The sequence below is a fragment of the Hirundo rustica genome, chromosome 9 (assembly GCF_015227805.2).
Source record: "Hirundo rustica isolate bHirRus1 chromosome 9, bHirRus1.pri.v3, whole genome shotgun sequence".
Classification (NCBI taxonomy): domain Eukaryota; kingdom Metazoa; phylum Chordata; class Aves; order Passeriformes; family Hirundinidae; genus Hirundo; species Hirundo rustica.
Window position 1 is genome coordinate 5,895,874 of NC_053458.1, and position 17,214 is coordinate 5,913,087.

Genomic DNA, 17,214 nt, shown 5'->3' on the forward strand with positions numbered 1-17,214 from the left:
ATTAACCACGAAGTTCAACCTTCCCTGATCAGAAATGGATCAGCCCTAGCAACCCACAGCTGAAACGAGCTGTGCTGGCACCCGTGCTCTAAGCCAGCAAACCTTCTAGGCAAGCAATATTCAGGGCAACAGCACAGCTTTATTATTCATTGTTTTTATTCTGCTCCTCTTTCCTTGTTCCATTCTTCCCAGGCAATGACTTTTTTGTACGTAACCACTCAACAGAGAAGAACATAGATTTAATCAAATCGCTGCCAGTCTCCAAAGTAAGCTTTGAAGAGATATTACCTGGAGGTCCTGGAGCTTTTTGTTTACAGTTCAACATTTACTCTCTGCAGCCAGTTCCGCTTACAAAGATCAATGCAAAAATCAAAGCGTGCTTACAGACATGAATATAGTAGATTAAAACAAAAAGCAAGTTAAAAAAAAAAAAAAAGTAAATTATAACATTTGGATTTCACGAAAAAAAATGAACAAGTTGGGAACAGAGCCAAATTCTTTTTTCAGTAAGAATTCAATGTAAGAGAAGTACATTTAAATGAAAATCGAGGAGAAAAGGGTAACTACAAATGAGAGCCAAGAATACTCACAACAACATATAACCTAGTGATCATTAGGTTTTCTCTGAATCGCACGCACTGCTAAAAAAGGGCTCTTGTAAAAAATACATACACTTCCACCTAAAAAAGATGGGCCCACTGAGACCTAAGATCACTGCAAATGAAGGAGGCCCAGTGTCCCTGCTGTCCCAGTCTGCTTTTGGAGCGTTTCAGTTCCTTATCCCTTCTGCTGGTGGGTGGCTGAACTCCTGTGCCTCCTGCCCTACAGTGGTGTCACTCAGGTGCTGCTTTGGTTGGACACTGCGTGTCTGATTTCCCTCAGGAGCTCCAAGAAGGCGACTACCAATTACTGCAAAAGCAAAAACAGAAATTGAAGAGAAATTTGAAAAGCAGAGACGTGCTCAGAATAAAGAAAGGATGAAGAATGGAAGAAAACAACTCTAAAAATACAAAATTAGAAGTATCTTCCACAAAAAAAGAATGCAAAAAATGTTTACAACGTTAAATGAAAGTAATCTGAACTAACAGACACTGGAATAGCTTATAACAAATGGAAAGAGACTGAAAAAGAAGCAATTTTGATACTATGGTAAAAAAAATGCAAAAAATGCTCAAAGCATGAGGAGATGCTAAAAAATGCTTCCATCTACTGGCAAAGATCCAACTCTTAACTACACTACAGATCCTCTATAATGTGCTACCAGTGAGAAGATGTCTTTGAGTAGGCAGGGAGACATTTGCAGCCATTTTAAGGCACTTTATTATTGCTAGATTAGTTGAACTAGGCATTATCTTAAATGCAAATCCAGATTTCCACACTGGTATCTTCACTTCCTACCTTGTCTACACTCTATCAGGAAGTATCAGATGGGAGATTCAGAAACTACAGACAGGGGATGTGTTCAGGCCCCAAATCTGCAAGAAAATACAAACTGCAACAAGAAATACCATAGCAGGGGGTTCCATGAACAGGAAATCAGTGTACTTAAACAAAGGGGGAGACAGGTGGAAAGTTTCAGGACACATATCAGTAAAAACGTAAAATTATTCATTTTACCTGATCAAGCAATCTGGGAGGTAATCCCTCACAAATGGAAAAGGAGGTTCTTCACTCAAGTAATGTAATGTTTGGAATAATGGTGGTTTACCACGTGCCCAACAATTCTGTCCCCAAACATGGGGTTCTTTCTACAGCACGTGCCAAATGAAGGGAAAGGCAGGCATTACAAAGTGTTTGTGACACAGCAGTAGCAATATCTGTCACATACCTGAAAATGCCTGCAATGGCAAGGACTTCTGATTAGGCCTCAAATTAAACATCCCAAAATTGAGTGTTCTATTAATAAATTAAAGTAGTAGTCATTCAATGCAACCAGAAAAAAACAAAACGAACAAACAAACAAAAAACCCAACTGTTTTCTAAATTCTAAGTTATTAAAGAAAATTCAGCAAATGACAACAGATTTTTTTTTTAAATTACATGGTCTATACCACAGTTCAGATTAGAAATTAATCCAATTAAAACTCATCATAAATCCATTTAGTAGGAAATACTAAACACAGCAGTAAAAATGAAATGTAACACATACAAAGAAGATACAGTCACTGCTAATCCTTTCCTCGCACCAAAAGCTCAAGATGACCAATCATCCTTCAGTTTTACCTTCCATAATTTGCTGATGTTGTACTACTCATGCACCCAGAGCAGGTTGGGCATGGCTATTTCTGTGTAACACAACACTTTGCACCAGCTCACTACCCATGAATGCTGACAAAAGATAAACTATTGCAATGTTGCACCGGATTGTCTTTTTTTCCAATCAACTGAACAGAGGTGGATGATGCTTAAAGCAGAAGAGTCTCTAATTATTTTACCAATATTTGCATCTTTTCCCTTGACTCTCCCCCGTGCCATTTTAAAGCCATTATTTCCACTTTTGTCCCCAGCCAAGCTTCCATAAGGAGACATTCACACATGCCTGAGCAGTAGTAAGGCAGTGAAAAGAGCAGCAACTTCAAAGCAGCGTTATAGGAAGTATCACAGTCAAAAGAAACAGGGAGACAAGACAAACTACAGCAGCAGCATCAACCTTTGTGCTCCAGAAAATAAAAGCAGCCCAACTGAAAAGGACACCTGCTTTATAACCATCTACAGTAGAAATAAAATTCCATTTCCTAGCCTTTTTTACTATTTCAAGGAGAAAGCAATTGATTTGTTTTCCTGACACAAATCCCAGCTTTGCCAAGCAGCCTCAGCCCGCTGCAGAGGCCGGGCCTGAGCACCTGGAGACAGGAACCAGCTCCTGCTTATGTAACTGCTTCTGATGCCTGGAAAAGGATCCATCCCTGCTCGGGGGAAGAACAAATAGATGGGTTTACACCACACTGCTGCCTTCCACGCAAGTTTTTCCAGAGGGATACAGCTGGAGGGAAAAAAAAAAAAAAAAAAAAAAAAAATCCTTCCATGCGCTTACTCATATGTCCGTAGAGGTCACTTCAAAATTTGGTGGTTTATGTGTCTAATGTTTTATAACACTTTGTTTCATGCAACTTCCAAGTTTAAAATACTGTAAGCCACTAAAAGCCACTGCACGGTGCATTAAACATGAATTTAATATGAAATCATGTTTCTTAATTTGTGCATGGGTTCCAAGTAATGTCATCAATGTAACAACATACTTATTTTTAAAAATTAATCAATTTAACATACTGATATGAAGCTGTTATTTATCTTTATTCAAATACAAACTAAAGTAAACATACAGAACAAGTAGGTTTATGGGATGATTTTTATGTTTCAATATCTGAGAAGGTTTTGACTCTGATGTTTAACACGTTTGAAGAACAAAATTATTTAAAGCTGCACACTCTATCCCAGAGTGGATTAATCCTGTATTCTAATAGTTTATGATTTTTTTTTTTCTTTCTAATGTAGGGTAGAAACAAGAATGAAACCCAAGGAGACTCAACATTGTTTCAGACCTTTCTTAAATTTGGCCAATAAGGGAAGAACTGACTGCGGTCCCCTAGAATCTCTAATTAAAAGCCTACAACTCCTGAGAAACTGTCTTTATAAAGAAGCCCACGAGGGTCTGACACTTGAGAGTGCCAGCGAGCAAAAGCTGATAATAAAAGCCAGAACTGCCACACAACCAAAATGGGACAGATCAAAAGGACAGTGGGCAAGAAGGGAAACTGCTTTGCTACCATCTACCAGCCCATCAATTCCGAGCTGTACCCACTGGGGAGAGAAGCTGCTGAAGCAACACAATTTATACATTCAGCTGCTCTTTAGAGAATGGACCATCCAATCAGGCAAAATCTCTGAAAGACCACTGGAGAGCCATCAGGCAGCTCCTAACACTGCCCCTATCACAGGCTGTTTCCAACACTCCTGTGCTCCTCTCTGCCCATCTGATAACTGTGACACTCAACAATATTCTAAATTCTGATATAACTTTTAAAGAAATATCATCATTATAGACACCAAACGGTTGCTATTTCTCAAATCCTACGTTATGTAAAGCTGGATTACCATACATCCCCGAAACAAATATGGACTTTTATCTCATACTCTCTTCTCCCTGAAATTATCTCTAAGTAGGTAACTTAATTCCCATTTTGTGTAGACCTTTATATTCATATCACACCAAACACATTATAAAACGCTGTTGTCAAGTGCAGCAAAGTTCCCTCCCACGTTTGTGATCGTGATCTAACATCACTGCTGATGCTCACAGTGCATTATGTCTTAAGTCATCTGTAACTAGTAACTCACTCGGTACAACTCAGTCATCCATGGCAACAGTGCGTACTGAAACTGCTATTTCTGAGCATGCAGCTCATCTGCGCTGAGGGCCATTAACATGCTTGTAACCGTGCTGAGCACTAACCACCAGGAACAGGCAGTAACTTGCATTTAGGTGCACTGTAAAGCTTTTTGCTTTTCACTGATATACTGTGCCACTGGGGCAAATCAGGACATCTACCTGAAATTTATGCTGGGCTCCAGAAGTTTTAGTTACAATACTAAGTGGCCATAACTCTGTAGCCCTGTTAGCAGTCACAGGAAATAAAGACTTAACAGACAAAACGCAGAAACATTTGAAAGCCTTCCTTACTAATGAGTTGTGAGTACTAATATCAGAAATTATTAAAATTATTATTTTAAAATATTCAATTTAAAATTACTAAAATTATCAAAAGTTATCAGAAATCTTACAGAGCTCTAGGAACTTCAAATTCTTCTAAACTCAGATGCAGTATTTCTCAGCTAGATGCAAATTGAGAAACCTCTCCCACTTCTTCTGTCCACTGATAGGGGGGTTGATTCTGCTCAGCAATGAATCCCCATTTCTTTACCCCTCCTTCTTAACCTCTAGCATACTCCTGTTTTCTCCATCTGGAGGGCTCCTTTTCCCCTCTCACATTCCTTCCCCATTCACTTCTGCCTGCATCCATTTGTTTTCTCCCTACCCAAGCTTTCTTCTTTTTCTGACAAAAAAACCATGAGAAACCCCATGTTCTAACATTACTGTTCATTACTGGTATAAACACACTTGTAAACAACCTTATCAACCACATAAGATTAAGAACAGCGGGAGCAAACCCAATAGCAATGGTGGTACATCCACTTTGCAAACAGAAATGGAAGTCTTTAAAGGCTTGGCCATCAAAAAAAGCAAAAAAAAAAAACCCACATGGCTAAAATTACTGCCACATCCTAAGACACTGTTCTAACTGCCAACCTGCCTTTTACCCCTCCTCATCCTTACTGACCATCATTAAGCTCCTTCACAAACCCATTTAAACCCCAAGCCTTGTATTTTCTTGCATTTTCTGACACATATACACAGTGGGTATTCAGCATCCAGGACCATTTCCCTCAAGCATCTCAGTATTTGAAACATCTGGTCAAGACAAGTTTTGTTAACTACAAAGGAGGCATGTTTCCTCAAATTAGGAGGTACAACTACATTAAAATCCATCTGTACAGAAATGAAGCTTAATGAAAAAAAAATAAAATATATATATATAGCCACAAGGGGTATTATAGGAAATTAATAAGGGAACAAACCCACTACAAATACATTTATCTATTGCCCATGAGTCTGAAGAAACAATTTCTAATTGGCATCATAATAAACCCCACATTCATCCTACATGAGTATACAAAAGAAAACCTACAAGCAAAATCCAGAGATAGGTTAAAATGCATTTTACAGGTGACTTGTTACGTGACACCAAGGTAAATACAATACAGAAGCCATTAAGGCAGTACACCAATACAATTATTTGCAAGCAGAAAAGCACACAGATGGACTGATGCTTAAGTAACAACCTTTTAAAGTTACATTTATAAAAGAGTCAAGAAAGAACTGTGAAACCCATGAAATACGCTGGGGTTTTATGCAGCCTTCATCATTTATACAAAAACACAGTATGAAATTACTACAATCAATGCAATTTGGTGTTTCAGCTAAGAGGCTGTTTCAATATATATGCTATTTAAAGTAATCTGTTAATAATATAACCTAAGAAGTGGGCTTTGCATGTACTTTCAAGTTCACCAAGTAAGAGATCACTAAAATACTCATTTTGAATTAACCAACACAGCATTTACAATGTACCTTTGTAACACAGTGACAACCAGTATGCTCTGCTGGACCATCAATGTGGCTGGGCAAACAGAAACAGCAGCTGCACACTGGAGTATAAAGCCCAAAAAGGGTGTAAATCAGATACCTGTGCCTTTCTCTACAAAACACAAGCCTCAGGGGCAAGCTATTTCCAAGCTATAGCATGTATTTCTACAGTATCACAGGAGAATGAGCAATTACCAAGACTGCAAGATAAATGAAAAAAAAAAAAAAAAATCACAAAGAGGGAACCCTCCTCTTACATTATCACAATTCACATTAAATGTTCATTTATCTGCATTACAGTGCAGATAGGGAATAAAAATTTACATTGGCATGATTGGCTTGCTGGGTATATTTTAATGATGAAACTTCTGTCTCCTCCAGCCTACAAAGAAAGCTCAGTATCCACAGCCTCAGAAACATGAACAAGAGGATTTACATACTGGTTAAGTGTTCAGATGCTGTCACTTTTCAGGTGTTGTATCTTTAATCTAATCTCCTATAGTAATTAAGATTATGGGATTATATTGTTCATTTACAATTCTTCATGCTCATTTTTAAAATACATATATATATATGTGTCATGAAAATTAGTATCTACATAGTAGAAACAAATCCAAGTGATTGCCCTCCAAGGGAAGAGCAAGCTGCTCTATGTATTTTGGCAGCAACCTGCTGGGCAATCAATACCCACACAGCTCTGGAAAAAAATCCCCAGAATTATGGTGTTATGTGAGAAAGATGGGATTAATGCAGAGAGGGAAGGAAAGCAAGAGATACTATGGGGCAAAAAGGATTTAGATCTACAGAAAAACTAGATTCTTTCATTCCACAGATGGTGGAACAAAATGCTTACTAATACAGTATCTCCAAGGACTTGGATACATATAACAACAGATAATATTTACACTATAATAAACTCATTCAACACATCTTCCAACTTGAAACAAAACATACTTCTCTCCATCTCTAGATCATGGAAGAAGTTCCCTGCTACTTACAAAATCTTTCACAAAATCTGAAGAATTAGGGTGGAAAATAAGTCATAGCCATGAGAAACAAACCTGGGACAGATTCCCAGTGTTTCAGCTCCTTTATTACTGGTTCCAGCACACTGCACTGACTCAATCCAAGACCCACTGAACTCTTTAGAGCACCAGGTCAATCAAGCCCATTCTCTGTTCTCAGTGTTGGAAGGTGACAGGCAACAAGCTCCTTGGATCTGTGATGCACTAAAGACAGGTCAGCACCACCCCTACTCAGCAGCTGGTGAGAATAACACACAAGATAAACTTTTCTCTTTCCTATCACACTTATTTAAGAATCACCAGCACAGTCATCCACCTCTCTTCTGCAATAAACCACAGCAGCCCACCTGCCTTTGCTTCTCTACAACACCTGCAGAAAAACCAAACGTGCACCTCTTCACTCACTGCACTTCCCGACCTGGCAGAGAAACAAGATTCATTTTGTTTTGTTTAAATTGATATGCAAAGCTCAGAGCTGCAGAACCTGAAGTGGGAATACAAATTTAATTCTGCCAGGCACATTCAGCAGATGACTGGGGCAGGGTTTACCTTCACCCCCACACTCATCACCAAAGTGCACCCCAGAGATACTGGATGTGCGGCACACCCAAGATCAGAATGAGGTCTGAGCACCACACAGACCAGAGGAATCTACATCCTCAGAAACCAGGACCCATATTTTACTGACACCAGTCTTCAACCTTCCTCTTCAAATCAAAGAGAGGAAAAAAAATCGAAGCTGTTGAAGAAGAAAAGGAAACAGATGAGAGAACAATTTCATTGACTGGGTTAAAAGAAATGCAAGAGAAGCACAGTAAACAATAACTGAGAAACAAAATCCTCACAAATCTGAAAATATCTACAACTTTTGTCATGCAGTATCTTACAGACTTCCAATTATCTGACTGGCCAACTGGTCAAGCAATAATTTTTATGCATATTCATATATTTGCCAATTCTTCTTGAATTTATAGTAACTACACACACCATAAAATCATAGTTTCAAACGGCTTGGCCTTTATTTTAACGTTCCTAAGACAATCTTCTAGTTCACACTTGGAGTGCAAACAGGTAAGACAACATGTATGCTGAGTTCAAAGCAGAGTTTTGACACAACAAAACTGAACCTGGAAACAAGAAAAGCTCCTCTAATAGTCAGTGTCATTCACAGATAAAAAAGGTATTGAGAAAGCTCTTTGATCTTCTCCTTCCACTGAACATTTACCAAATTCTTTTTAGTGCATCACTACTTCTTGGAAAAAAGTACCAGTGTATGTTCTTCCATTGACAATCAGCTAAGAATCTGCTCATGTATTTCACCCACATTACTTCCCTAAATAAAATTTTAAACTGGGAGTGAAATAGAAATGTTGTACCCAAAACGTTTATAAAGTTTGAGTTGTATTATTTATTAAAAAAAGGCTTCAGTATATTGCAGGAGTAAATAAAAACTTTCCCATTACAGTATTTTTGAAAACTGCAAGAATCCAGAAGGCTGTGAAGTACTACTAGAGCAGCTAGAGCTCTTCTGTAATTGATAGAGCACCCATGAATCTCTGACCCAAGTATGGCCTAATTTCAATTTATCACCTGATAGGAAATGTCCTCTGGATTCTTTTTACGCTGAGAAGAGGGAAAGACAAGTTCCTCCCAGCTACCATTTTACTAACAAAAAAAAAGCTTTTTCTGCAAAATTATAGTACAAGGAGTCAATAAGGAAAATTCTGAAACACTACCAGTCAGCACAATAATCATTTGGTATATAGCATTTCTTTTTTATCTCTTAACTAGACAAGGAATCTTCTCAGGTTAAGCAAAGAAAAGCACAAAACACTTCAAGACTGATCGTGCCTAATTCCTCTAATGAAGAATAGCTGGGAAACAGCCCTAAAATAGTTATCAAACTGAATTCTACAACATTTTCACACACAGAAAATAGCAGGGGAAGAAACACTTCCAGCTTTGTGTACATTAGGCTTTAGTGCTTTTTTTCCTAACTACTGCAAACATCAGTTCAGCTTAAGTCAGGCCAAAAACCAGGAAGAAACCAGCAGAGGCACAATTACTGCATTGCTTTACATACAAAACCATCCCCTGCACAGGGCTCAGCAGCACTGTCTAAAGCACCAGCTGATGCCTCAAGCCTCCAAGGGAAAGCTTTCCACCTTTGTCACTGTGCTGGAACCAAACTGCAACAGAAATCCAACACAACAGTGTCTGAAAAAATTGTTAATGGGCAATACCATTTCCAAATGTAAAGCCCGACTCGACTCCACTATGCCATCAAGCTCTGTAAAGCCCGACTTGACTCCACTATGCCATCAAGCTCTTACAACAAAAGTTCATCAAGCTTCCTGCGGATATTAAAAGGAAGGGGAAGAAGTATAGGAAACAAGCAGCAACAATAAAATTCTTGACAGAGAAACCCAGACAATCCCAGCAGACCTTACTGGAATGCTTCTGGACCTTCAGTGTATTCCCTTAAATGACTGATACTACTCATACCCCACTGATTCATAGATAGGTTTGTAACTTCAGCTGGCATCAAAATATCAGAGGTATAGTATTAACAATATTAACATATACAGCAAGCAAGACAAAGGTATTTATATATTCTATATACAACACAGAGACAAAACATGGATACAACTATCAGCATCATCTGCAAATAATTCCATGTGAAAGTTGATAAGTTTCTACTCAAGAAACACAGAGACAAACAAAAAAACAATGCAAGTGGAAATCCACTGTTCAAGACCACGTTTTCCTTTGTTCGGTGTACTCTGGGGACAAAACGTGTGAAAAGTTCGATACATCAACGCCAAAATTTCAAAACATAATGTATGATCACAGTGCTGCATATGGACATTTCCAAATCATCAAATTTCACATGAAAACAACACGATGCTGAAGTTTCCTAAAGCTCTCTCTTCCCCAGCCTTCATAGCTAACACAACTCTTGCCTCAGTTTATCCTCAGACTGAAGATATCACACAAGATCTTCAGAGAGCACTCCAGCTTCACACTTCCTAAAACACACAGGTTCTACAGGTTGTGACTCCACACCTGTTTATCACATAGTTTATCACCTTTTTTTTCCCTTTTTTTTTTTTTTTACTGTAACAGAACTATGGCTGAGCAAATCTCAGCTAACTGGACTTGCTTCTTTACGCCCCCTCTCCTTTGAGCAGATCTGAATGAAGGAATAGGGAAGGAACAATTTACTCTCTGTTGACACCCTGAAATTCCTGTCCATGCACTGCCTGCCTTCAACTTATGTTTTTAAATTAATTAGATTTCTCTAGTAACTACCTTTAAAACAGTTTAAGTGACACTTTATGGACTTCCTCTGCCACTCATGTTAAGCCTATTTGATGCTGATGTACTACTTGGAAGGCTGTTATTTCTGAAAAGGAAGTACCAATATTAGCCATCTCTGCTTGTCTCTTGCAGCAATACAGTAGTAATATAATTACTGATGGAATAATCCAGTTATACACCAGACTGGAATTATTCAGTCAAAGAATACATATAAACTCACCTTAAAAGTATTTTTCCTACTCTACCTGTCTGCTATGGCAGCCTGAATAGCAGCTAAAGTGAAACTCAGCCAAACAAATAGTAAGTAGGAACATACTTTCCTTGTATTTTTGTAGAGATAAGACAAATAATTATTCTTTACATATACATTATATTTGTGTGCATTATGATAAAGTTAATTTACTTTTATCACACTGATTTTTCAGCGTGCTATTTTTTTTTATAATTATATAGCAAGTTTTGCTCTAGTCATTAGTCAAAAAAGTTGTATCAATACATATCTTGAATTCTACTGTTCCTGAATTCCAATTCAAGTAGAAACAACTATGTCAATGAAGGATCCTTGATAAATATTTTATATTTTCCTATCCATCTGCATTAATTGACACAATTTTCCCAGTATCGCAAGATACAGCAAACACTTCCAGCTAACACAGAAGTAAAAGCTGTCTCTATCAGCTAAAATTCAATACTTTCAGTTACTTTCAGCCATTTACTTTTCACTTCCTACTGCTTATCAATAGAAAAAGCTTTGACAACTTGTACCTACCACTGTACCTTTCTCAGTGCTTTAGAGAAACAACAGGAGGGAAAACCAAGCATATTAGTTCACATATCTGTCCATTTAAACATCCAAGTCTCCTAAAGAATTACAAATAGAACCATTAACAGGCCACCTTTCAATTTCTTCAATCTCAGCCACATTACAAAAATAAACATTAGCCTTTATATAATGCTTTCAAAGAAGCCTATGAATACACTGGCATCTTACAACAGTGTTCTGGAAAAGATCACAGATTCATCAGCACACAGACTAACTGTGCACTGAAACCATCATTCCTCAACTGATTTTCAGTAAAGAAAACTACTTTTATTGGGAAGATTGTCAGCTTACTATATCAAAAAGATTTTTCTGATCAACAAAACATGAACACACAACTTCTTCCCAAATCCTCTTTTTGGCCAACTTGTATTCAAAGGCAAAAGGCCATTCTAATCCTTTAGCAAAATCATTTCCAGGTAATTTTCTATAGATAGCCTGTAAACTGAAAAACAAGCAAGCTCCTTTCTGCCAAAGCTGGCACAGCGAGTGGACAGACTACAACAAACATTAAAGGCTTATCATTCTTCGGCCACAAGTTTTAATACTGCATCTTTGTTCAGTCTCTACCTTTGTTCCCTGAGACAATCACAGCCAGACTTTATGTCAAGCTAAAAAAACTGTATTTCATCTCAGCCTTAGCCCCAGGCCTCAGATCCTGAAATGAGCGTGTGTTTGAAAGTATTTAATCCCCAGCCTCGTAACTGAGTCAAAGCTAACACACAAAAATAACACCCAATATCAGGAGTCAGCACGGCGGTTTTGGGGTGGGTTTCTTCCTTTCTCACACACTAAAGGAGGCACCATAAAGCAATGCAAATAAATCACAATGTGTCAGAACACGGTAACTTGTTCAGGGCTGATCAGGGCTTCAATTAGAGACAGAGGGTTGTTTGAAATGTTAGACCCTTCTTCAGCTTCCATTTCAGATTCACCAAACCTCTGAAGAGATTTTTTAATTTGTCTCTCTTGGGTCAAGGAGACTGTTCTTATCATTTTGCATCACATGCTGTAACTTTATAAAAAGAAGCACACGGAGGGTTCAGCAGTAACAAAGGATTTGGATGTTTCAACCACTGAGGGTGTAACTAAAATCTGGATTTGTTCCATGCAATCAAAAATTACTTGGTAATAGAAGTTAATTACAATGTTTTAAAGCCTTGCATAGTCACTTAAATGCTGCCCAAAGAAAATAAAGGCTTTTATTCAGGTAGAGCATCTTTTTTATTTTTACTATTTTACTTGTTTTTACATGGCTCCTTCCAGGTTTGGATTCAGTCTAGACCCAAAAACTGAGGGCAGTGTTATTCAAAAATTCTAATCCGAGACAACCACACTTAATAAGAGGACTGACGGAATTCAGTTAACTTCTAATATCTGAACTTTATGAAAATATGTGTAAAAATGACACCCTCTGAAATACCCCCGTCATAAAATAATAAGGAATATCCTGTCTATAAATAAAGAAGATTGTTAACACGGAAACATAATAGCCTATCAATTTCCATCTGCTACTTGCTCCTCTGCCTGGTTAAGAAGATAAAAACATTTCTTGAGCCACGCTCTGCCATAGGGACCTATTTAGCCATAACATTTATGAGCAAGAAACTAGCCCACCTCTGCAAGAAGTCTGACATGCCAAGAGGGCCAGTTATTCTTAGAGAGAGACATGACCACAATTTCACGTAATTAGAGATGTTATAAAACGCATCCCGCCCGCTCTCCCCATCCCCCTCCACCACTACCACCATTGCAGGAGCGACTTGTTACACATCGCGACGAGCAAGTAACATTCCCTGCCCGGGGAGAGAGCGGAGATCAGGCCATAAAAAAAGGGCACGAGATGCGAACGGGGATCCTCCCTCCTCTGCCCGGGCCGGCAGCCGCGGCTGCCCGGGCACAACCTCGCCCTGCCCCGCGCCGGTACCCGCGGCGTTCCGGGGGGAGCAGCAGCTCCTTCCCCATCCCCGGGATCGCCGGCGCGGGGAGAAAGGTGCCCCGGGCGAGCGGGTCACCCAGTCCGGACGCCCGGGAACGGCGGGGAGGGGGCTCGAAGGACCACGGCGGCCGCCGGGGAGGGCTGGGGGGGACCGCTGCCTTCCCCTTGGTAGCGTGCGGAGGACAAGGGCGGCGGGGCGAGGGGGCGCCCGGAGCCCGCAAACCCGGGGCGCCGTCGGCGATACGGCGGCTCCACCGAGGCACCGGAGCCCTCCTCGCCCGCCCGCCCGCCCGCGGGGCCTCGCTGCGGGCGGCGGGGGCCCGGGGAACGGGGTACCCCCGGCCTCCCGGCCCCAGCGCGCCGGACGCCGTTCACTCACCTCGGGAGGCAGCAGGCGCCGCCGGGTCTGCATGGCGAGGGGGATCCCCCCGGGTCCGCCCCGGGAGCGCTGGGGGCCGGCGCGCCCTCGCCGCCGCCAGCCGGGCTCGCTCGCTGCCTCCGCGGCCAAGGCCGCCGCAGCGCCCGGCAGCAGCGCCCCCTGCCCGGCCCCGGCGGCAGCGCACGGCACTGCGGCACCGCCGGGGAGGCGGCGCGGAGCTGCCGCGCCCCCGCCCCGGCCGCGGGGTCCGCGCCTTCTCCCCCGCACCGGGCCCCGGGTCCGCACCCTCGCACCGGGCGGACAGCGGGAGCAGCCGCCCGTTCTGTCCCCGCGGGGAGCCGCCGAGCCCACGGTCCCCGCAGCCACACACACACAGAAGAGGGGGGCGGCACCGGGCTCTCACCGCCGGCACCGGGCCCTGCCGGTGGCCCGCGGCCGAGGGACGCGCCTCCGGGCACCGGCTGCATTGTGTGTAGCGTGACCACTCCACAAAACCTGGTGGGAAGGACTCGCGGCTGGGAGCCGAACGTGTTACTTCGCCATTTCATGCTGAGCGTCTCCACTACCGAAGAGGGACACCATCCTGCGGGACTCCTTCGGCCGCCCCGAGAGGTGCGAGGCCCGGAGCCATCCGCTGGCAGCCTCAGCAAAGTGGCTTCCAAAAAACAAAAACAAAACCAAACCAAAACAAAAACACAAACAAACAAAAAAATACACTTGTTCCTCACAGAATCCGCGAAGACGAGCTGACAGGGCACGCCAAAGTGTTACACTGCGCCCGGAGTCTCACCCGTTCTCTCTCCAAGAGAAGGCGAAGGGCCATGCCGGGAGCGGGACTCTCCGCCCGGCTGCGGGCGCTCGGGAACTCCAGGAAATGTCACTGCCCGCGTGTGCCGCGGTCCGGCGGGCGCGGCGTGGGCGGGGGGCGGCCGGGCCCGGGCTGCGAACCGGCACAGAGCGCCCTCATCGCCGCCTGCAGCCTCGCCCGGGCGAGCCGGCGCCCAGCGCCTCACGAACCCCTCAGTCCTCGTCTCAGGAGCCCCTCACGGCTCTCCTCAGGAGCCCCTCACCTCAGGAATCCATCATGGCTCTCCTCAGGAGCCCCTCACCTCAGGAACCTGTCATGGCTCTCCTCAGGAGCCCCTCACCTCAGGAACAGCCCATCCCTCACCTCAGGAACCCCTCACCTCGGTTCCCCCTCAGGAAAGGCTCGCTTGGTGCCAGAGCAATGGGAAGGAGTCATTATCCCCTCACCTTTGTGCAGGTCCGTGACCTCCCAGCCACAGCAGTGCCATGTCAGCCCAGGAAGGAGGGAAAGGTGAGTGTGGTGGCTGTTAATGCAGTTGCACGGCCATTTCCTCTTCCCAGGCCTTCACACTTGCTGGCCATCACTTTCCAGCGGGTTGGGCTTCTCCATTAACTTCCCACATATGTCAGTGAATGCAGTGTAATGAGCCCCGGTGATAAAATCTAGGCCTCCTTGCTCCAAGAGCATCAGCCCGTCCAGCTTGAAATGAAAGAGAAGCACTTAATGTTTATTCATTGATTCTGGTGGAACTATGTGCTTTTCAAACAGAAAATATGAGATACTCCCAATCAACTGAATCATCAATCCATGGGCAAATAGCTGAGGAAATAAAAAATGCTCATCCATCATAGCTGGGAGTAGCATGTTAATGGAGATGGAATTTATTTTCTCCCATAAAGCATTCCTGGTTAACCCCAACTTGCTATCTCTTTAGCAATTAGTGTCGTCATGCTTGTGAAGTACAGATGAGGGGCTCAGATTGGTGCAATACACCATTACTGTCCTCAAAATGATTCTCATGAAACATCTCAGACTGATAAACACTCAATATGCCTGAAAAAAAAAAAAAAAAAAAAGAAAAGGAAATTAATTAAAGGATGAGTGGCATAACATCCATCACCTCTGGCCAAATGCATGCAAGTGCATAGCTTTCCCATCTATGAATGTCTCACAGAGGCACATCACTAATAATTTTGTTCTACTTTTATTCCTCTGGATACAGCCATTCATTGAAATGTCTTCTCACCAAACAGGTGATAAAACAAGAGTTTTTTCCTGAAGGGTATCATAACTGGATGTTTTGCAAGGAGGCTGTCACATGAAAGCATGCAAAACAGAAGTTAGGGGCAATGGGAATCATCTCTGTGAGTTAAGGTGATGGGACATGGTCTCGTTCCCCATCCCTCCTGGGTATCTTGGACACCACATGACTTGTTCCTAATGAAGATGTATCTAAAGGAGCAGCAAACTCAACAAACCCCTGGGTGCTGCTCCAGGCAGTTGTGGTGCCAGACACCTGAGCTTAGAGCAGGGAGATTGCCCATCCTGTGTTCTCAACGTGCTCCCTCTGCTAGAAGAGGAAACGTTTCAATATTAGAGAGTGAGAAACACTGTGTACAAACCAAACCAATAATTTTGATCCCAAGCCTCAGCAAGGCTGTAAGATGTGGATCATGACCTTTCACTTGGCACAAGAGTCCAAGTTACAAACTCTCCAAAACGCATCTGCAGCTCTTCCATGTCCATGAGGTTCCGCAGCACTGTCATAAGAAATGGTGCCTGATGCTATCCCACAGGACAGCTTGCTATTGAGCTTGCCACTTATTTTCCCAAGTATTTTGCCACTTTTTCCTTGCTCTTTATAAGAAGCTGCCAAAGAAAAGGCATAAAGGAGAGCAGAGAGAAGGGGATAGTCCAATTTGCAAAAGGCAGGGGACGGTGAAGGGGATGAGAGGACCACAGAAAGGTGAGGGAAACCTCTGAGGTGCCCTGGTGGCAGGGAGCATCACAGAGTTACAGAGTCAATACAAAGATGTGTGTAACAACATGTGCACCCTGGGATCTAGGAGTTCTAGGGAATTCTAGGGATTCAAAATGATGCCAGAATAATCTTTGAACAACAGAGTTAAAGACAAATTAAAGGATTTTTTAAGTACATGGTGAAAATTGCAGAAACCTGGAGAATAGGAAGTTTCATGGTGGCTTCACTCTGTTCCTAGGTAGAAATAGTGGAATGGTTAACAACACTGTAGGAAAGGCAGAAGAACTCAGTAACTGTTCCTGGTCTGTTTTTGGGGAAGAGCCATATGATACACAAGTAGATGATGATGATGATGATGAAATACATTCCATTACAAAAACCACTGAGGAGGTTGTTAAGCAGAAGCTAATGAAGTTGGCTATCAGCAGGTCCAGGTAACTTGCATCCAAAAGTTTTAAAAGCACTGGCACAGAGTATCTTTAGACCATTAATGCTGATTTTTAATAAATCTTGGAGCACTGTTAAAGTTCCACAGGACTGGATGAAATATTGTACCAATATTTTAAAAGGGTAAACAAGGTGACCAAGGTAATTACAACCTGCCAGACTGACAAGAATTCTGGGTAATAAAATGGGACATTATCTCCATTACTTGATTAAAAAAGAATTAAAGGGTGGAAACACAATAAATGCAAATTAATGTGGAAAATAAATCTTGTGAAAATAATTTGATTTT

The 17,214-nt window shown here is 42.2% G+C and overlaps 1 protein-coding gene across 3 annotated transcripts in view; it reads right to left on the minus strand.

Moving 5' to 3' along the window:
- ZFYVE9 (zinc finger FYVE-type containing 9) overlaps positions 1 to 15,091 on the minus strand; it is a 57,625-nt gene extending 42,534 nt beyond the window's left edge. Inside the window, exon 1 of one of the 3 annotated variants that reach the window (XM_040073622.2) lies at positions 14,944 to 15,091. The gene's annotated coding sequence lies outside the window, so the exon portion shown is untranslated. Of the gene's footprint in view, positions 1 to 13,689; positions 13,806 to 14,479; positions 14,501 to 14,943 lie in introns of those variants that run through there. The other 2 variants (XM_058421676.1, XM_040073621.1) reach the window with 2 other exon arrangements.
- Positions 15,092 to 17,214: the final 2,123 nt, after the last annotated feature.